We start from the raw sequence: 23170 nt of genomic DNA on the forward strand, positions 1-23170 counted from the left end.
ATATTATATGGCTAATATGTACTTATAAGTGATACTATGTGTGTCTTTCTGCTTCTGGGACACCTCATTCAGGATGATCTTTTCTAGTTCCCACCATTTGCCTGCATGATTTCCTTGTTTTGAATTGCTGAGTAGTATTCCATTATGTAAATGTACCACACTTTCTGTATCCATTCCTCCGTTAAGCGACATTTGAGTTGTTTCCAGATTATGTTTCTATCCCCAAAGGCAGGAGTCAAAATAAACCTTTCTCTCCTTAAGCAGCTTCTTGTCAGGTTGGCAGAGCACTGGGAGAGGCAACTAACACACTAGCACTATAGCAACACACAACTGCTGGAAATATCTTGATTTCTGACTTTTAAAAAAAGTTAGATTTTAAATTGTATGTGCATTGTGATATTCTGCACACATGTGTACATAGAGGCCAGAGGTCAACACTGGCTGACTTTCTTTATTGCTGTCTTCTTTATTTTTTGAGGTCGGGGCTCTCACTGAACCTGCAGCTTACCAAGCTGGTGACACTGGTTTAGCCAGCAAGCTGCAGGTATCTTCCTGTCTCTTCCTCATTACTGTTGGGGTGTGGTACATGGCCATTTTTTCAGAGGTTCCCAGCTTATATACGTGGGTACAGTTGATCACACTTTAAGTACTTACTTTTTCTAAATGCTTAGTTTATTGCTGAATCTGTTTTGTTTCTGCTGTTTGTGCTTTTTCTCTGATTTTATTTGTGCACCTTTCTTTCAGACTCTTATTTAGCCATAGAGATGGACAGATGCACTTCTTACCTGTACATGGTTTCAAGCTCTGCTGAGAACACATTCTTTTGTACGGCGGATTCAACTAATGGGGGCCAGCAGGGGAGACAGGCCATTAGATACGCTGACAGCGTCAGAAGTCACAAGGAATGTGGACCGTGTAAGAACTCCAGGCAGAGACACCCAGTTCTGTCTAAGGGGTCAAGGCAGGCTGCTGGGAATGCTTAGGGAGGCAAGGAGAAAGTAGGTTCTTCTAGGCAGAAATAACAGAACAGTCTGAGTGAATGTCCCGAGAGATATGAGTCATGTCATGAGCAAAAAGAACCGTAATTACTGGGGCTGGAGATGTGGTTCAGTGGTTAAGAGCACTGTCTGCTCTTCCAGAGGACCTGAGTTCAATTCTCATCATCCACATGGCTGCTCATATCTGTAACTCTAGCCTTATGAGACCCAAGGCACCACACATGCACATGTACACACACACATGCAGACAAAACACCCATACACATAAATAAACAAATTTAAATTAGAAGTACTGTAGCCATTATTTAGTGTAAGGTTGGCAGCAGTAGGTGATACAGGGAAAATGGGGCTAGAAAGATGGACAGGTACTGTCAATAGAACTGAAAATCTTGATATGGAGTTTAGAGTCTTAGCTTTATGAGCTCTCTGAAAGTACCGAAATGAGGATGACTCACAGTCCATGCCCGGTAAGCACACTGCATGTGGCCAATGCTACAAAAACTTGGTAAGTCTCAAAAGGTGATGGTGGTGAGGGGTCAGAGAATGAGCAAGAGAAAAACCTTCGGAAGAGAATTCTGTGGCAGGAGGGAAAGAGCAAAGGACACAATGGTCTGTAGAGTAGATGAGTATCCATCAGCAATACACTGAGGGTGCGTCTTCCTCGGCAGGGGAGAAGAATGACAACACCCTGGGACGTCTTTCAGAGCATGTTAGTAATGAGATCTTAGTGACACAAATCCCTCAGCCGATACATTGGGTGAGCCAGCTATGCAGCCTTGTCATGAATGATACTAAATATTTGGGAATGCACCAGCTCTATCCTCTTTTAGAATGACAGCATCTTTCAGCATGAAAGCAAAACCCAGGAAACCATCATAAAGCACTGAGAAGTCTAGGGTCTACTGATACATCAACACGCACTACACTAAGTTATGACAGCCTTTGTAGAAGCAGCATTCTAAGAAAGCCAGAGCACATCTTATTACCCTCGGGGCATATTAACTAATTTTAGGACCGGAAGTCTCCGAGTGAAAACTCTCAACTCCCATTCAGCTTTAGGAATGAAACTTGTGTAGCTTTAGCTCCAGAAGGAGGAGTCAGTTATTTATAGGCACAAAGCCTATTCTGTTTTCCTGTTTGTCCTAGAAACAAGTTCAAGCTGAGAGACCATCAATGGCTTAAAATGAGTAAAGCAAGAGAGAAAAAAAATACAGAAAAACCAACTCAAGATTTCATCCAAAGGCAAAGTTCAACCCCTCCCACACAGCTCTCAGAAAGTTCAACAACAGAAAGGGACTTTATCAGGGACAGGGTGCCCAAGTGGACTTTACTCCCAAATGCACATTGGACTGATTTTGCTAAAGAGGTTTTTCCACTCATGGCCTTCCAAAACCCAGAGTTCAAAGCTTCACTGCTACTTTTTTTTTATGCATGAGCAAATTGACCACAACGCTATTAGAAAAAGACATGAGTCAGTGTGTTTGGCTCTTAGTTTCTTTGTTGTGTTCTTTGGAAAGGAAAGATTGTAAGGAAAGAAAGAAAGACTCCCTTTACATCTTTTTTTTCTTGAGGGTTGTTTGTTTAAAAAAATAATAACCCCCAAACTAGGCCATTATTGGGGTTTATGCTAAGTACTTCCAAACGTTGAAATAGGAACAAAGTCCATGGGAGCCCTGTGAGGCCAGCTTTTGTTTTTCTCATTATACAAACAGATAAATTGAGACACTGAACAGTGAGGTAATTTCCATGGTCTCAGCTGTGTTAGATGAAAAGAAGCATGAACTTAGGGTTTTGGATTCCAGGTAAGGCCTTTGATCACACTTCTACTGGAAGCTGACAACCAAGAAGCTAATCATCTCTTACACTACAACCTAAGGGGATGAGATTTGCTAGCTTAGGCCAAATTCTATTTCATGTCATTTATTTGCCTACATGCTTATATGAGATCTCGTATGAGGTCATTATAGGAGAGTGGCTTCAGTTTTCCAGACTCTTAAGGAAACGAGACATTTTTCCTGATTAAAATTTTCTTAATAGCTAACATGTTTAAGAACCAAAAATACTTGTTTTTATGCATTTAAAATACATAGTTTCCTCATTGAAAAAAGATGAGACTCCATATGTTAACGAATTTATACCAGCTGTGATCAGTGATGTCTTCCTACAGTCAGATGGCCATTTGTCCCCACAGTGAATTCCACACAGCTTTTGAACATTTTACCCTAATTCTTTTCCCTTTTCCTTTGTGGAGAGGTCTCCACAGCTCTGTCTCCTTGGTTAGTTCACTCACTTATTACAGCAACTTGCTTTTTCCCACTGTGCTTCAAATCTACTGTGGTCTTTGAACTTAGAAAACCAGGCTTCTTAACTATTATTTGTAAAATAAAGGTGAATAGGCTTAGTGAGGACTTATTGAGGTTCATTATGAATACAAATACTAATGACCAGTGTCTTGCATTTTCTGTGCACTTTTAATACTTTTTTTTCTTATATGTTGTAGAAGTGTAATTTTCACAAAGGAGAGCTCTAGATAAATGAAATGCAACCTTAGAATACAGTTTAGTTCTGATACTCAGCTTTCAATAATTCAGTCACCCCTTACCCCAGTGATTTATATCCTTTTAGTAACCATGTACTTACTGAATTTTAACTGTCTGCTGCCTTGGGAGTGCCGATCTCTTGGCATTTCAGAGTCGTCTCTGGGACAGCAGCAATCATTGAAGTTTTTTGACAACAGACCCAAGAGGATCTTAAAATTCCCAGGGAAAGAACAGGAGATTCAAAATAGTTTAGAGTTTTGTATATTTTCATATGTTTATGTTGTGTGTCTGCGAAGACATGTAACACACGGCTCTGGGATTTATGGAATGGGCAGAGCTGGGATTTATTATCACTGTCAGTCACTGAGTGAAAACCTTCTGTTGCATGGGAACAGGTGTGTTATAAGAGAACACTGGCCCCAGGCAAGGCTCAGAACAGTGACTCATTTTTTTTTGTGTGTGTGTGCTTTGTTTTATTTATTTATTCATTAATTCATTACATTTTTTATATTAATTACAGTTTGTTCACTTTGTATCCAAGCTGTAGCCCCCTTCCTTTTCTCCTCCCAATCCCACCCTTCCTCTCTCATTTCCTCCTGTGCCCCTCTCCAAGCCCACAGATAGGGGAGTTCCTCCTCCCCTTCCATCTGACCCTAGCTTACCAGGTCTCATCAGTACTGGCTGCATTGCCCTCCTCTGTGGCTTGGCAAGGCAGCTCCCCATCCAGGAGAGGCACTCAAAGAGCCAGCCACTGAGTTCAGGTCAGAGACAGTCCCTGTTCCCACTTGGATACTGAGCTGCCTTGGGTTACATCTGAGCAGGGGTTTTAGGTTATCTCCACGAATGGTCCTTGGTTGAAGTATGAGTCTCAGAAAAGACCCCTGTGCCCAGATATAAAGAGCACAAAACGTAGTCTTCCCTTTAAAGATTAGTTCTCACATCTCTTGTGCATTTATGTGCCAAGTGACATTTTGTTAATCCCTGTGCCTTTCAGCTACAAGCTGCGTGCTGGTAAATCAAGCTTTGATCATATCTTCACAGGCTCAGAATGTGATAGGAGCCCAATAGCTATTTGTTGAAGGGATGAATGAAGTTGAGATTGGAGTCTTAGCCAATCAAACATGGAAGTATTGAACTTGAGAGGCAGTTTTTGAAATTCTTAAGGCTCTCCTTCCACTGTCTTTAGGAACTAAAACACAGTCCACTTGAGCTTGCAATTTTCCTATTCAGGCAATGGGTGTCTTAAAGGAAGCCTGAATTGAATGATTTCTTGATAATCAAGATGTGAGGCTAAGGAGGTCAGGAACATTTCAGAAAAAAAATTCAAACAAGGTAGGGACTTTTACATTTAATGTTGTAGTGACTTGTATATGGGTTGGCAAAGTATATTACCATATAAATGTAGGGGCCAGAATATATCTGGCATCTTGGCAGTCTCAATGAGAAAGCTGGGGAGCACTGAAGCATGAACTTCAAAAGCCCAAGGGGTAGGATAAGATTTTATATAAGCTATCCATGATATCCTTCTTTTTCTGTACAATGCTATAGCGACACACACGGACACACAGACATACACATGCATACACACACATACAAGCTTCACATATGTGTGTGCATATACATATATACACTTCTGTGTTGTTATGCACACACAGAAGGCCTGATGGAGAAGGAGGTACCCTTGAACTGGAAGCGGTCTATGAAACGGGTAAAGTTTTCCTTGAGGTAACTGGAAAACTGAATATTGGGATGTAGCACCAACAAAAGAAAATAAAACAAATAAGAAAACAAACATCTCTAAGTCAAAACAAGAATCAGAAGACCTCCCCAAGACAGAAAAATATACCAGTCCATAAACAGCTAAAACTGCAGCCATGACAAACTCATAGCAGGGCCCTAGACTAGGAATCCAGAAGGTACTAAGTGAGCTGCAAGGCAAAGCCATGCATAATGCTCTTATTTGCAATGTGTGGAAAGCAGGACCCAATGTTCTTATTCATCTAAGTCACTGTGCTGGTATTTAAGTGAACATTCAAGAACTGGTCAGCATCATTATTAAATAGTTTTACTGAATAGTTTTCTGAGTTCCAGACACATTCTTACATGTTGCCTTATTTAACTCCCATGGAAATCTCAAAGGGAAGACTTACTTTAGAGCAGCGGACAGAAAACACTTGGTGATACTGTTTGTTTGTCTTGCCTGGGGTGGCTGCCTTGTTAAGTGGTAGAAGTAGCATTTGCTGTCAGGACATCTTATGCCACATTGAACGCTTATTTATCCAGGATACCATAGTGGCATTCCACAGAGAATTCAAACTATTTGAGTTTTCACCTCATAAATGGCAAGCTTTTGGGATATTAAATAAAAGGAGGACATAAGCATATCAGTAAAAGAACTGACAGCTAAGCTTAAAATGGGTTTCATTTCCTTTAAAAGTCATGTCTTGCACAGAAGACACTACAAAATTATCCCTGAAAACTAAACCTTCCATGTATGCCAGCTGCTAATTATTGTGTTGATGAGTCTGTGCTTTACTATTCTATCTATCTATCTATCTATCTATCTATCTATCTATCTATCTATCTATCTACATATGTGTATATATATGTATATACATTGATGAGAGGCTGTGCTTTATTATTTATTACAATCTATAAACATATGTGCATGTATATATGCATATACATTTAAATAAACATGTATTAGCTACATTTGCTAATGGGATTCAATATACTGTTTCCATATATACACACAGCATACACTGATCATATCCAATCACCCCTTTCTGCCTATCCCTGGCACCTCTCTTGGCTCAGAATAGTCAGAATCCTACTCTCAGATTAGCTGGTTTTGTTTATTTTCACATATGAGAGAGAACATGTTGCTTATCTGTATAAGTATGACTCTTTGTGCATAACAAGCTACAAATGATGTAATGTTATTCCTGATGGTTAAATTATACTCCAATGTGTGTGTGTGTCCGTGTGCGTGCGTGTGAGTGCGTGTATACTATGTTTCCTTTTTCCGTTGCTATACTGGTAGGCCCTCTGCTTATTTTCTATCTTATTTATTGTGAGTACTGCTGTGACAATGGGATGTGTGGCTGATACCTCTTTTGTATGCTTTATCAGCAGAGGACTATTGTGACTGATGACAAATTCACTAAAGTAATGGATAAAAAATAAACACACAACAGTAACAAAGTCTCTGGTTTTTCTATATATCAACTGTAGCATACCGTTCAGGGGGTGGATCTTAGAAACCTTAGGAGGGCAGTGGAGGGAATGAAAACACATAGATGAATGTACAGAAGAGCTGGGGTCAGGTGGGCTCTGCATTTTCTGATAGAATGGCACCTACTAGGCAACAACCTGCAAACCTCTGCTTATTTATTGCAGACACCACGGGAGGAGAAGTTAGCTAGACTTGGTAGGAAGTCTGTGAACGGGAACAGTCTCCTGTTGTAAATGTGTGAAACATTGTAAGTGTTGGGGAGGAAGAGCTGAAGTTTCTGGTTCTTGCCAGCATTTGGACATCAGCAGTAGAAAGGCTTGTTAGTTCTGAGCCTGACCTGTATGGAGAAGGCTTTGCTGTTCCCATGGGTCTGGAGCACTGAGTTCTTGAGGTGTCTGTGCCCATATCAACAATACACATTCACTCAGGACTTCCTCGACTCCCCATAGCTAACAATAGGTTTCTTTACAGCATTAACAAATTTTGCTGAGAAAAAAAAAGTAAAAACAATCCCATTCATAATAGCATCTACTTCCCCAAATACTTCAGAATAAACTTAACTAGGAAGTGAGAGTCTCCTACAATGAAAATGGCACATTTCTGAAAGAAATTGATGAAGAAGATAAAAATAAAAAGGGTTCCTATGTTCCTGCATTGGAAGCATTAATATTGTGAAGATGTTCATTGCTCTCAAAGCAGTCTACAAAGCTGTTAACCTCTTCTCCCCCCTCTTTTTCATTAGGTAGCCTAGAATGACCTCTGACTGCAGATCCTCTAACCTTAGACCCCTTTCAGTGCTGGGATTAGAGTCTTGCGCCTCTATATCCAAAAGTTTGCTCTTCCTGAAAACTCTTTGCCATTGTGAAATCCTGACCCTTAAAGAGGCCTTGCAGAGCATTCTGCTTCCTGTGCTGTGGCTGGTCTTCTGTGCATCCTGAGTGCTCTGAAGCATCTATGTAATAGCCAAGGTCAGCCCAGATCAGTAGAAAGGAGGCTTCAGAGACAAGGTTAGCTAGGCTCCTAGTTGAGCTCCAACACTCCCTAGTGATGGGGAGCAATTTATCTCCCCAAATGTCTTCTGTCTCTTGTGTGCAATGTAGGCAAATGCTTCTCCACCCCAACCTAATGAAAAACTAGGCACAAAACACATGCTCTAAGTTGTTTTTCTACAAAGTTCAACTATTACTGTCGTTACTATTTATTGATTTCCTTTACATCTAAAAGTTCCCAGGTTAAGATCCTTACTAACATCTTGCTGATGTGGTGGCAGTAAACTTAATTTCATAAATACAAAACCCAATATCTCTAACACATTTGCTCTGAGGAAAAAAAAAATCAAAGATTCTTTCTTTAGCCGCTGGATCCTTTTTGCAGATGAGAATTTTATTTATATGTATTTAAATGTGACTTAAGGGCATGGAGTTTTTTATAGCTAGATATTAAAAGTTTACAAGTTAAGTGTTATTGCTATCTTTACCATTGCCTCTAAAGCTTGCTTATGCTACAATTTGTTAATATTTTACAAGGCAGAGGCAAAGCACACACCCATAATTATTTCTTGATGCCATCTGGCTCATGATTACAGGACAATTTCTTTTATTATTTTAGAAAAGTTTTCATTGAAGGTTTTCCCCATCATTCCAAATAAACTGAGCTCTGAATGGAAAAGACACAGCTGATTGCCTAGCTTCTCCAGTGGCTCTTTTGTCCCTGTTCTTTGCTGAGTCACATATAGTGAACCCAGCATTGGATATCATAGAACATCTCTCTGAACTGTTGCTATTCGAGATTCATTTGGAGGTATTTGCTGAAGGCTCATTAATAAATCAGAATCTCTCCTGCAGCCAGACAGCTTGGTCAGTTTGCTCTTGGCTTAGTATTGCATGGTTGGTGTTTATACTGTATGGCTGGTGTGTTGGCGTGATGGATGGACTCCCAAAGGGCCCCCAGTGAGCCAGTAAGTGCCAGAGCCACATCATTGCTAAATCCCAAAGACAGGTTACCTCCTCCACCCTGCCAGCTCTGGGAAAACCCGTGAAAAGAAACTACTTTCCTTCAGCAACTGGAGAGGTCTCAGCGAGTGAAGAAATGCAAGACTGTTAGCTGTACGTATTTCAGAGATGCAGGTCAGGCATTCTCTGCAGAAAGGGTCATGTTGAAGACTGAAGTAGCTGCATACCTCAGTAGGTATTAAAACAACGCTGTTCACACACAGGCAAAAGAGATGAAGTTAGGAGGGAGTACTGGAATGTTCTCAGTCAGCTTAAATTATACCACATTTCATTTTGTTTGTGTAGCGCACAACATTGTTAAATACAGAAGTAGAGATTTTGATGAGAGTTATAGACAGACACACCCAGGAATCGAGCAATATTTAATAAACATTACTGTGGTCAAAATTATTTACTGAAAATGAAAAAAAAACATGTCTTATTTGGTTTTGTCTCCATATTGTTAATTCTTATAAAAGACTACATGCCATACAACACGGAAAATGAAATATTCTGTGCTGTTTGACACAGTAGTTACTAGTCACAAGTAACTACTAGATTTACGATTAAAGAGAGTGTTCTAGTTTGCTCTTTATTGCTGTAATGAAGACCCTGACCGAAAGCAACTTGGGAGAAAAAGTGTATTTGGCTTATCTATTTCTGGTTATCATTCACTGGGGGAAGCCAGTATAGGAACTTAATCAGGACAGGAGCCTGGAGGCAGGAGCTGAAGCAGAGAACCCCAGAGCAATGTTGCTTATTGCCCTACTCCCCAAGATTTGCTCAGTGTGCTGTTTTATACACTCCAAGACCACCTGCCCGGGGTGATGCCATACACAGTTGGCCTGGCCTTCCCACCTCAGTCACTAATAAAATAAATACATGTCTGCACACTAGCATTATTGAAGTATTTTCTCAGTTGAGGATACTTTTTCTCAGATCATTCTAGCTTGTGTCAAGTTGATTAAAAAAAAAAAACAAAGCAAAACAAAACAAAAACTAGAGAATGTAGGGAATAAGATAAAATAATTCAATACGTCTATTCCATTAGCTGCATTTCAAGTGCTTAGCAGTCTGTCTGAGTGGTGTCTACTACACTGGACAGCTCCAGTGCAGAGCATTTCCATCTTTGTGGGAGCTTCTGTCAAATACCCTAACAATACTGTGCCAAGGAAACACGTTACTGACATTTGTAGTAACTGTCAGTTGAGAACAAGAAACAATGAATGTAAGCAAAAGTATGTAGAAAGGCCTTAATTAATAAGATGATGAATTTCGATTGTGTTGACAGATAAAAATGAGAGCTTTACATTTTTAGTAAAGAAAACACAAAGAAGTATTTGGAAAAAAAAAAAAAACCTCAGACCATCTGGTTTAGTTCAAATTCTTACTTGAAACTTGTGAGGGATGGAGATGGAAGGACAGGGTAAGTAAGATGAGAGACTTGCCTGTCAACCTAAAGTGCTTGTTCTTTATTTCCTAATGCCATCAGACATTTTAAAAAGGGGTTTTTACAATTCTGGAACAATAGCTCAGAAGTAAATATTTTTTCTTTGAATATTTTTGTATATAGGAGGCCAATAATTAGCATTAGCATTCAAGTGGGTGTTCATAATTTATTACCTCCCAATAGGTAATTTACCAGTTGAGTCAAGTTTCTAATAACACACAGTCTCTCTCTCTCTCTCTCTCTCTCTCTCTCTCTCTCTGTGTGTGTGTGAGTGTGAAAGACAGAGACAGAGAGAGACACAGAGAACAAGACACACAGAGATCACAAAGGAAGATTTGTGTGCTTCTTGGCCCTCTCAGAAATCCATTGAAAACCAAGGATCAGTTGTTGGTCATTCCTCAAAACCCAGAAAATAGGGGTATTTGAAATTTTATTTGGAACTATCAGTTTTTATAGGGTGCTCATTTCGGTCAAGAACTTTATAGTATGAGAAGCAGTTTCCATCTTGCTTAGAAGTATGGTTATATCAAAGCTTCAAGGACTCAAAGAAAAGACATCTCCTTGGGACAATCTATAAGTATAGAAAAATGTACATTTAGAATCTTGTCATTCACCCTGGAGCTCACCTCATCACCCCCTACCTTGTTCTTTATCTTTTTTACATTTATTAAGTTCTCTCATGTGGTGTGTACTCAGGGTTCAGAGAACAGTTAGACACGAATCCTTCTGAGAGATGGTAGGTGGATACTTGGGGACTGGCACCACAGAGTGATGATGGGCGATGATGCCAGGTTGTGTGCATGGTACGAAAGAGCATGGAGAGCTGCATAGACAACCTGAGTTGGCTGGCTGCAGGCATGTCTGGTCTGCTCAGAGAAGACACGTGGCTTGAATCTTGAAAGGGCAGCATAAATTAATCTAACCAATAAAGTGAGAGAATGGTTTATTCACAGAATGGAGGTGAAATACAAAAGAAAATTCAGTATAGCAGAACTTGACTACTGGGAAAGATAGAAGATGTTGTCTCCCTTTTTTTCTTTTGAGGACCATAAAGGAAGGGTTTAATGTACTCCATTGTCTACATCACTCTAACTATATGCCACGCAGCAGGCAAGGCTATCATGGACATTGGACTGGGTGACCTAGTGGCACAGAGGATCATGTATATTATATGGTCTTGACTTTCACTGTCTGACTATGGATTATAGTAAAGGTAATTAATTCCAGGGAGAATGATCTGGGGACACATTCAAGTTGATTGGACACACGAAAACGCTCGTGTTGGTGTCTGTTTCTCATTTAATCTTATGGATTTCTATTGTTTTAGGAATGGCTTGTTAGACTGTCACTCCCCTTACCAGAATGGTGCCAAAGCAACCTGTAGTCAAGCACATGGAGGGAACTGAGGGAGAAAAGTTAGCTCTCCAAAACTACCCTAGGAGGAAATGATCGTTTTTTACCTCCTCTTTTTCTTTTCTAATTACAAAACCGTTACTTTTTTTGGCTCTTGAATTCAGCATGTTTTTAGAGAAAAAGTACAAAAAAGAAAAATAAATTAAAATCACAAGAAACAGAGCCAGTCGGCGGCGTCTCGGGACAGAGCCACTGGAATCCTTTTACTTTATGAGTCAGAGGCACTGTCCCAGACTGCCGGGGATTTGTCTCCCTCTAAGGACGGGACATCTTTAGAAGCAACAAGAAAAACAGACTGAGGGCCGGCATTGCAGTGGGATCTACATGGCCATCCTGACTCTGCTGGTTCCAAGCTGTGTGGCACTGGGCAAATTGCTTGGCTTAACTGAGCAGAGGTTCTGTTTTCTTCTTGGTGAAGCTGGCAGATGAAGACTAGAGAGGCAGTATTCTGCTTCACTAGATAACTATTCTTTCGTCCCCCCACCCCCACCCAAAGACAGGGTTTCTGTGTAGCCTTGGTTGTCTAGAACTTGCTTTGTAGTCCAGCCTAGCCTTGAACTCAGAGGTCCATCCATTTTGCCTCCTAGTGCAGGGATTAAAGGCATATGCCACCACACAGGGCCATAGAGCACCTATTCTTATAGCTGTGAATGGTGGATTTGTGCTCCGTCTTTTCTTTTGGATGACTACAAGCTACTTATCTGCTTAATGAGAGGGTGATTAATTGTCATATTTTTTGATACTAGCTAACTAAATGCTAACTAACTAGCTAACTAGCTGACACATGCTAACTTTGTGAGAGGCAAGAGCATTCCTAAAGCCCTAATAGAAGTACAGAAGTTCATAAGGTGGCAAGTCTGAAGTTTCTACATAAACTCAATAGCCCCAGACATAGGAAGCTGTTCTTGAATATCAACAGGTATGTTTGAATCATTGAAATTGGTTTCCTATTGATAGTATGAAGGCAAATGGTAAGAGTAAATTTAACTAATGGTCTCAGATGATTAATGATAAAGATAAGACAGAATTGTGAGCTCAGAAGTTGATGAACTGTTTTACAAAATTATGTAAAATATTTAAGTGCCTCAGATATGAAGTTCCTATTGACCTCACTGTTGGCAATGCCCCTGCAACAAAATATTGAGAAGTGGAAATGAAGGGAGAATTAAGATGGAGTTTTAATACACCCAGGACTTCAGTTTTGGTAGGAATAAAAATGAGAGGAAGCTAAAGAAGGAGGGAGGGAGAGCATGAATAAATGTAGCATCTTTGCTGCAGTGATTACTCTTTTTTTTCTTTCAGTTAATTCTAAATTTATTCAAATCAACAACCAAGAGTAGCCATCACAGTAATATTTATCCCTGAGAAGACTGAATAGTACCTTTGGTACTGTGGAAGGTAGCCTATATGCAGGAAAATTTGATTACTCTTATATTAAGAACCGATGCCCAGGACTAAGCATAGTTATCTCATCCTTTTCTTCCCCTTTGATCAGATTCTGTCTAGAAACTTACCATCTTGCCATGGTTCCTTACTCACAGCTCAGTAAAGCAATATCCACTCAGTGTATATTACACATAAACAAGCAATACTAAAAATACCATATCATAGGAGATCTTAAAATAATGAATTAGGAAGTGATTGCCAGAGTGTCGCCAAGCTCTTCTAAAAAATACCAAACCCAAGAGATGTTCTGAAGTAGAAGACAGTTCACATCACACATGAATTAAATGCCTCTTGGTCTCCCTGGTAGCAATTATTCAAAACGGACTTTAGAAAGTGTAGAGGAAAAGAGCTAATGACATATTAGTCACTAGTTTCTATATTTTATTGCAATCCCTTTTATGTAGATGTGTGTGTGTGTGTGTGTGTGTTTGCACATGCAACAGGCTGCATGTAGAAGTCAGAGGAAAACTTGTGGGAATTCATTTTCTCCTTCTACCATGTAAGCCTTGGGAGACTGAACTCAGGCACTTGGGCTTGCTGCCAGGAGCTGTTATTCCCTGAATCATCTTTCTGTCCTAACAGTTATTAAGCTCCATATTTCTCTAGTTAAAATATAATTTTAATCACTTTTTTTGGTGAGGGTTCCCTTTGGTAGGAGATTAAACAACAATTGGTAAATATATAGGCTTTCTTGAGATTCTTTAAACTATAATTATTCATCATTTTCCTTTTTCCATTTACCCTTGACCTTGTTTGGCCTTTTGATACAAGTGCTCTTTTCCTCTGTATTCTAAAAACTAAGAATATTCTTGCTCTATCTCGGAAGAGTACACCTCTATTTGAAAGTCTTTCCCATGTTGACTGGCTCTCTACAAACATCACAAACCATTCCCAGGTGTTGTGTGTGCCATCTGATCTGCATTCTGAACAAATAGCTTTGATAATCTGTGGTCTGGTAGCCTCATGCCTTATAATACATGGGAAGACCCCAGGCACCTCTGAATAACAACAGAAATGCTTCAGACGTATTTTTCTTTTGAAGATAGCTAAAGCACATAGATGATTAGTGGCTTGCACTGGGCCCCAGAGAGTCAAGGTGGTTTAAGGATTAAAATACTGGAAAGTGTCTAGAAAGGTGGAGTCGCAAGCCACACACATACCATTTTCATAGCTTCATCTCTGGTGACATCACACATAGACTTAGCAAGAGGATTATTCTGCTTTTCTACAAATGTCATAATTTTTACAAAGCAGGCAGCTTTTCTCTGGTGTGCCAAGGCTTTTTTTTTTTTTTGTGGTCCTAATTGATCTCTATCCCCCAAAGGATTCAGAATTATGCAAGTGTCTCAAGTCTTAACAAGCCATTTCCCCACAGCTGTGCAATGGAAATGTTCAACAAGGCATTCATTTCAGTCTAGGCAAGACCCTGGCTGCTCCATGGGGAGATCCAGATGCAGGGGTTGGTTTCCAGGGCATTTTGTTTGGAGATGCTTGGCTGGCCTATTTTCATCTGTTCTCTTCCAACTCTCCTGCTATAGGGGTGGGTGTAATCATGTCACCTCTTTCCCGCTCTCTGCCTGCCTCTCATTGATCATCAGCTGCTGGGGTTTGTTTATTGCTGAATTGAGCATTTAGATTCAGGCTTGGCTGGTGGTGGCCTTGGAAAGAACATTCTCTCAGACTGTGTTGGTTTTCTTTCAAATAAACTTCTGCAAGTCTGGACATTTCTGGCATTGCTGAGAAGTGAGTGATTTATTCTTAGAGGCTTAAATTAGGTTAAAAAAAAAAGAAAACTAACAATGCAAGGAACACTCTAGCCACTGGTTATGATTCTTACCTCTGCATTTTATCAGAAAAATCTTAAATCTAAATGTCCCCTCTGGCAACAAGCCTGACATCTTTTGTAGACAATCAGCATACTGGTTCCCCCTACTGGTGAGCAAATCCCCTGCCTACTCAATGGGCAGTGAAGGGTTGTAATAAACTAGGAACTGGAAAGAAAGTTTAAGTGTCATTTTGAAAGTAGGAGTTGAATATACAATATCGTATTTTGCTGAATATCCCCTTTCTTCTCTCATTCTTCCAACCTCAACAATTTTGGCTACCCAAGTCACCAATTTTCAGCTTCACCTAGTGACTCTCTCGTTGTACTTCTTGGCCTGATTTTATGTCAGCCCGAACCATCCAGCCAGCCAACCAACCAACCAATCAACCAACCAACTAACCAATCAACAAACAAAAAACAAAGCCAGCACATTTGAGTTGACAATGTGACTAGACTTTAGCCTGGACGACCAAGAAGTGTAGACATGTAGCACTGTACAGCTATCACAACATTTATGAAGCAAATTTCCATTTATTACTAGAGGCTATAGGCTAATGGAAGGCATGGAAAATTAAAAAGATGTTGGTTGCAAACGTTTTCCAGCTATTTCATTCAACGTACTCTTTGCCTAGCTCTTAAGATTTGAAGTCATCTCAGTGAACTGAAGATAACTGGGGCTTAATGCCTCTGTGTCAGGGAAAAAAAAGTTTGGCATAAACCATCCCTAGATAGCTCAAGTAGTCACTGACACAAATTTCCAGAAAACAGCTGTTTTATCTAGCTAATAGAAGGGATTGGAGAAGCTCCTCAACAAATTGGATACATACTATTGCCTGGAGAAGCCAAAAGCTGACACTCACTCCCAGGCCTAATCAGCTAGAGCACATGAAATGATTAATTATAGTCTCAGAACATTAATGACCCAATGTCTAAATAACCTGTGACAAATGCATCAATGCATTATGCAAAAGAGTCACTCTTCAACAAAAGTTTAAGAGGATGTTTTAACCGTGGTGTTTAAAGTTAGATTGTGTGGATTTTTAATATGCAATAAATTACTTTCAGAAAATAATTACTGTCTTAAAGACAAGCAAACAGTTGCCAGGCATTCTCAGAGTTAACTGAATAAAGATATGGGGTAACATTTGTCCACTAATTCAGTGTGAATTATTTCTAGGAAATGACACAAGAATGTTCTTTTCTACCTTCATAGTGTTGCTTGGTTGGGTAACTTTATGGGTCACTAATAATTGTATTATCTCAGCAGAGAAAATTTTGATGTCCTGACACTCATTAAGTTGCTACCCTGGGTCAGAGTTAAGTCGAAAGTGAGGTCAAATCAGGCTCTTTTCCCAGTTGAAGTCAAAGGTAAACAAGAGTTTTAATGCCCATGAGGCTTGTAAATCTTCTCACAAGTGTGAGCAGCCTTCAAATGGCGCTATACCCAAAGAATACTGGTATGGACAGTTCGTCTCCTGGAGAGACTGGTCAGAGAGTTATAGAGGCCTGTAGTCCAGTCCTCCAAATTGCTCTAGAGTTCCTCCTTTTCCATACCAGAAGTATGAACCCTTGGCGCTGTGCCATTCTCTCACTATGTCCTTGGCTCTTGGATTTCTTTCTGCCTCCTCACCCTTCAGGTCTGTACTGTTCCATCAGTGCATCCATGGCTTCTCTAATTGTCTATTGTGTTTATTCACCTCTCCTCTCCTTAAAGCCTTTGAGAAGCACAAAATCAACTGACGGCACATTGTCTTTTGGATGGACAATATGAAGACTATACTGCAAATAATTACTTAATATTATTATTACATATAAATATTGAAACTAGATATGGAAGTGTAATTCCAGAGCTGAGAAAGAGGTAGGAAGGTGATGTGCCAGCCACCAATGAGGTTGAGTTCTTTTACATTTCCTAACATAAGAGGGAATCCTAAGCTTGATACACTTGGGATTTGAGTACCTATAGTTCCTAAACTACGTATAGGTCTTTTTTAAAAATAGAATTTGAAAATAATGGCTATTTTCTGTTTAACCCTTTTTCTCACCTCATCCACTCCTCTACTGAACACAGATTTACCAACTATTTACTGTATTTATGATTCTGCCATGGAGAATGGCATCAAAGGTCCCTGGGATGCTGATGTTCAGTAACCTCAGTCTTCACAGGGTCTATTTCATATCTCTTAGACACATTCTTCGGTAAGGATACAGCTGTATTCCAAACATCCGCTTTTCTGAGAGATCCACATTGTTCTTATGGGCTGCTCAACATAGTGTGGGACACTTTAGATTGCCATTGGGTGGGCAGAGACATCAGTTACTAAGGATGGGGCACTGGCTAGGGAGTTTGGTTACTTGCCCTCCACTTGGGTTGTGAATGCCATCAATCTTTTTGACCTTCTTCATGTCTGAAATGAACTATTAGTTAAAATTAAAGCCCCAAAGTCCCTTCCAGGAATTATATTATGCACTGTCTGGGTCCTTACTAACCTTCTAGAAGTTTGAGCTTACTGAATGAATACAATTACCAGAAAACTCACCTAGAATAATTTATGCCTTCAGGCACGAAGAAATTCTTGATGACTTTTTATCCAGGTATGAGGGTTAAAGTTAAGAAAACTATAAAACATTCTGATTTGATGGAGTCAACATTTACAGTCCATTTAAAGGAAGTATGAAGAGACACACAGTAATGAGAAAAACCACAAAAATGAGTGCTACTCCAAAATGCCATCTATAAAGATGGAGGAGATCCCTTCCACTGAAGAAACAATGCTAGTGCCAACCAGAGTTGGTGACTACAGCGGCAGACCCTTAAGAGACTGCATGAAGGACAGATGCCAGGAAGAACAATAGAAGTGATCCCAAGTAAAAGAGAACATTGAAAGTCATGCAAAGTGTATTCCAAGTATACACAAGCCCCAGCAGCAGCTTCTTCAACATTCATGACAAGTATGACATTAGTACTTGTTATTTCAGGCGACAGCACTGCAGCTGGTTTGGGGGGATGTTTTTGTTTTATTTACTTCATTTGATCTGATGCAGTGTCAATGGATTCCTGGATTGGAGTACACAGGGCTTCCGGATTGTAGATATTCTGGAGTCTAGGGACTCCTTTTAGCTCCTAAGGGAAGACTACACAGACCTTAGACAGCACACACCGAAACCATGCTGGAGTCTTTGGGCAGAGTTTTCTCTCTTGGTGCTGAGGTGCGTGCGGCTAACTTCCTTTCTCACCCTTCCGTCCTCATTCCTCCAAAGATGGGGACCAGCAAAGCTGTGCTTTAGAGCTGGGGCTGTAAACTGCAGTTAACTGGGAAAAATTAAAGCAATTTTTAAAAATTCAATCCTTAGTATTTGGTAACAATTGGTGAACAGGTTCCCATTCCTCCCCTCTTTAGGCCTTCAGTAGTGAGAGGGCCTTTTGCACAAGGCTAAGAGATTCTCTAAATTCCAAAGGCATTCACTGTCCCCTTAACCCTTTCTCTCCTCTCCTTCTGTTCAACAGTTAGAACACTTCATTTTGCAAGACTGCTCTCCAACCTCAGGATCTGTCTGTACTTTTAAATTATTCCCTGTATGGATGTGGAAGCACATAGTAACACAGGTTTCTCCAGGGTTACTGAAGAGAAGCAGAGATGGGAGGTCTTAGTCATTCTCTAAGGGTCCATACCAAGCTAGTGACCAAGGAGGAGGAGTAAGTGATACCCCTAACTTGAAAATACTCACACAGCACTGTCCCCATCAGGAGAGTTAGGGTTCACTTTGTAGATGTCCCAGGGTTAGATAAAAACATGGCGTTTGATATGTACACAGAGTTAAAAACTAAAACTGGCAAAGTTCCCGTGACTCTGAAGTGGGCACCCCTGAAGTCATTTCGGGTTTTAGAACCATGCTTCCATCTTGTGTAGCAGAAGGAAGACTCATGAGAGTGACAGGAGAGATGGCTCTTAGGTTGCTGGCGGCAGTCCTCTTACTGACTAGAAAAGAAAATTCAAACAAAAACTCCAGAGCAGACACTTCGACTCAGCTTCATCATAATTCTGCATAAGTAAGGACGGCAAGAGGTCATGTGTGATAACAGATCTAGGTTCTCTTAATAGATGTCTAAGATTCTCTCAGCTTCACTCTCAATTCTGGTTGACTTTATTTTCTTGGCCTTTATTCGTTTCTTTTGAAATAAAGGTAAAGTAATATGCTTTCCGATCATGCGGATATTTTATTTATTCAGAAATAGAAATAGAAATCTAAAACGTGTGTTTCTCTCAGTATAGCAGGTTCTTAAAACCTGTCTCTGGTTAAGGAGGCACTCACTCTTGTTTTCTTTTAGGGTGTTATCTGCATCCTGCTGCAATGGTGTTGGCTGTATATGGTCACACACAGGAAGAGGAGACATGGCTTGCCCTTTGGCGGAAGGAGTGATATTAGGATAAGTAAATGACACCTCATCACTGGTTTTTCTAAACTCCTAAGCAGGAAAGTGCCATTGTGCCTGGCACATGCCCTCAGGAAAGAATCCCTTTGAATAGCAATGCCCCCTGGGAAGGTTAGATCCTGAACATTCTGACATGATCTCATTCACTCAGTTAAGGGGCGGTTGAAGCTCATGGCACATAGGAAAGGCAGCTACTGTTAAACTGCTCATAGCTGGTCCATTCAGACTGCTAGGAAAAGCAGAAGCAAACCTTCAGACAACAATCAGAAGCCTCAAATTTAGCTTTAACATTGGTCTATAGTGCAAGCTTTTGCCCCTTAGAGCTGGTAACTTTGACGGAGGAGATCCATGAAGGAAAACACTCTCTTTTCTAGCGGCTGGGGCTGGAAAGGACTCATGTAGCAAGGAGGAATTAACTTGAATGAACCAAACACGTGGATTGGCCTTGTCTCATAGCTGTGTCTTTTATGGTTGCTTACTCCTGTTAAGATACAGAGCCAGCAGACCGCCCTGTGGCCGAAGAGGAAGATATTTTAATATGCACAGGTCACACACTATCTTGTCCAATAGTAATCTTATTTTCTTAAAGGAAACAACACTCTTTTCAGTGTTTCCTACTGGAGAAAAAAACTGTACCATGATAGAGTACTTCACAAATAACTCCTGCGTGGCATTCCTTTCACCCTAAACAGCTTCTAACATTTCTAGTTTCTTCTCATATATGAAAGATAAGGCAAACGTTTAGAAAGACCCAAGTCATATGTCTAATTTATTTCAATGTTACCCCCATAGTGAAATTTTTCATTTGAAACGACACACAACCAACAGACACGAAAATGTAAACAGTTCTCTCCCCTTAAGGACCTTAAGGACTAGAGTAGTGGTTTGGTTTCCTGACTGGCAGCCGTGGCTTGCCTCCTCCAAGTGCAGCTTCGGCAGCTGCCCAGATGGAACACTTGAAGAGGGCTTTTCTCCCACATGAGAGCGTTTCATCCCACAAAACCCACAGAGCATGATGGCAAGCTTCATGGCTCAAGAGTCTGGTTTTTCCCAAAGTAGCTGTCGGGTTTGTTTTTTTCTCTCACAGGTGCACAACACTATGGAAGAAGAACAGGTCAAACCCCAGCCCACCCATCACCACCCACCTACCCACCCACCCGCGCGCACACACCCGAGCTCTGGGAGAGTCAGTCGATAACCAGGCATTTGCTAGAAGGGAAGAGGAGTGAAAGGAGAAAAACCTTCCTCTGGTGTCTTTCTGGCTGATCTCGCTATACATCAGTCCACCGTGCACAGAAGAATTGTGTAATCTGGCCCGCGTGCTTCTCTGAGAAGCATATTGAAACACTTTATGTTTTAGGTGTGTATAGACATCACAGAATTCTCTTAGACTGCCTTAGTCTCAACACAAGTCTCACTTTTGGACGTGGTGGAAAGGCAGGTAGCCCAGCAGTGTCTCGTCCTGCCCCAGCTTGCGCACGGGGATCTGTTCTTCCCTATCTGCCAGCCACCTGATTACTGTCCCTGGGCAAAGGGCACCGGTTCACATCATTTTTTCCGAGAATTAAACCTGGAAAGATACTTCTTAAAGGACTCACAGGAGCTGTCGTGGGGGTTTGGAAAACATCACAAAATCGTCAGCAGACCTTTTGGCTGTGCTATTTTTAGAGAACTAATTGTGCTCCTTTAAAGTGCATTTTTGACAACGGGACAGTTTTCTCTGCCCCTACTGATATGTGAAGTATTTACAATTAAAAACACACGCACAACACCGCAAAATAGATACATTTAACCTCAGTAACACACAGACGGGGCAGGGAGGGAGGGGGTCAGTGTGACTTAAAAAGAGAAAAGATTTTTTTTTTTTTGTAATAGAAATGCTGTTGTTTCTGCCAAAAAGGAAATTTTATTTTACTGTTCAAACAGAAGTTTGTTTTCAAACCAGTTGCTGGTTAAGAAACTCACTGTTCATCCCAGCATCCTTCTGAATCAAGTCTAAGTAAGCGCGTTGACCGGAAGCGACTCACTCCAGGCAGCAACCCGGTGCAGGTTCACTGCTCTGAAAAGGGTTATCTTACCTTGAGCTCCTCAGATCTGGGGGACGGGGACTCGGGCTCCCACGGAGAGGACCGAGGGCGGGCTCTGATCCTCTGCGTTCTGCGGGCAACTTGCACTTGGCTTTTATGGACAGGTGGGCGGAGCTGTTCCTCACAGTAGGTGGGCAGGGATTGAGCGGGGCGGCGGGCGGGCTGCCCCCGTGGAGCCGGACACTTGTCTGGGGAGGGGCAGAGACGGTAGAGCCCCGAATCTGCAGGAGGGAGGGTGGCGGAGAGTAGACAGGAGCGGGAACGAGGACGGAGAGTAGAGAGAGGCGCAGGGACTACCGAAGGGAAAGGCCGGGGAGGAAATGAATGGGGTTTGGGGACGAGAAGCCAAAGTAGGGGTAGATGAGCAGAGAGGGGGATTTGATCCTGGAAAATGGGATGGGTAACTTGATGGGTTTTCGGTTTTTTCAGTGACATTTTTGGAAGGGAGAGGACGGTGGGAGACAGTCACTAATCACAAAGGTGTTTTCTCTGTGATCGAAAAGCCAAGTAACTGCCCGAGGGAACCGAAGCGTTCTGAAACCGAGGTAGAGGCGAGGAAGATGGGTGTGAGGAGGAGCGGGGAGGACCCGACATGCCCGGTGCGCCCAGACAGAAGTGGGAGGGGATCAGCCCCGGGAGCCCCAGGCGCCCTGCTCCCAGGAGCTGGCTGCGGCAGCCGGGCCCACCCCTCCTCGCTCCTGCCAGGCTCCCGTCGGCAGAAAGTTCTTCTGAGGGTGCAGCATCCAGGCCGCTCCCGAGCCTGGCGCAGCTGTGAGGTCCATCTGCGGAGACAGCTCCGCACCGGCTCGTCCCTTCAACATCTGCTTATGTAACCCAGGATGCCAGGGCTCCTTGTCCTCTGGTTATTTTCGGTATTTGAAAAAAACAAAACAAAACAAACAAACAAAAAAAAAAAAACAAAAACAACAACAAACCAAAACCTCTCCTAGCCAGCAATTGAAAAGCGTCCCGATGTCCCAGCTCTTTTCTCCGCTTGTCGCAGGCTCGGAGAAGGTTTAGACAAGTGCGAAGGGTCATGCTGAAGTTATTAAAAAATGTATTCAGAGAAAGAAAAACAAGGTCCTTTCGCTGCTGAGCGGTGACTCACTTCCCAGCCCAAGCTCGGTTTTTGCCACCAAAGGAAATCAAAGCATTTTAAAAAGAGAACTTGAGACTCAGAGGTGGGGTTAATGAGGGTGCAGGGAATGGGGGTCAGACAGTAGCCTTGGAGAAAAAGGGGTGATCTTCACTGAGCGCGCGTGCGCACGTACACACACACACACACACACACACACACACACACACACACACGACCAGGGTTCACCCGAATCTGAGGAGGAAGGATTTGATCCATGTTGTACTGTTTTCTGTCTTGTTTTCTGTCTAGCTCAAGCTAGCAACAGGCTGAGCCACAGCTAGGGAGTTTAGAAAGCACCGCACTGCACTCCTCAGTGTTCCTGGAGCCTGTGTCATTTGTCTGAGGCTCTCTGCCTCAAACTGGAAGAACTGTAGACTGTTCCTTAGCATCCTCAGCTGGCAGCGTCTGCCCGCAGGATGCTAGAGGTCCACTGGCCCTTCATTCTCCTCTGCCAGGTGTGAAAACAACAAAAACAGGCTTGGACTTAGCCTCAGGATTCTGAGAGGCCCCCCAAAATTTTCCTCTCCTTTAAGAAAGAGCCCCTGGCCTAGTAGCGGCTCACAGTATAAGAAAGAATTTTAAAAGAATCTTTTAAGAAAATACCAGTGCATG

At 41.6% G+C, this 23170-nt stretch overlaps 1 protein-coding gene across 3 annotated transcripts in view; it reads right to left on the bottom strand.

The window, feature by feature from the left end:
• The window catches only part of Col8a1 (collagen type VIII alpha 1 chain), a 139083-nt gene extending 117517 nt beyond the window's left edge, over positions 1–21566 (bottom strand). For 2 of the 3 annotated variants that reach the window (XM_060370587.1, XM_060370588.1), the window contains exon 1: positions 21412–21566. The gene's annotated coding sequence lies outside the window, so the exon portion shown is untranslated. The remainder of the gene's footprint in view (positions 1–21411) is intronic. The other variant, XM_021651526.2, reaches the window with a different exon arrangement.
• Positions 21567–23170: the final 1604 nt, after the last annotated feature.

Source organism: Meriones unguiculatus, chromosome 17 (assembly GCF_030254825.1).
Source record: "Meriones unguiculatus strain TT.TT164.6M chromosome 17, Bangor_MerUng_6.1, whole genome shotgun sequence".
NCBI classification, from domain to species: domain Eukaryota; kingdom Metazoa; phylum Chordata; class Mammalia; order Rodentia; family Muridae; genus Meriones; species Meriones unguiculatus.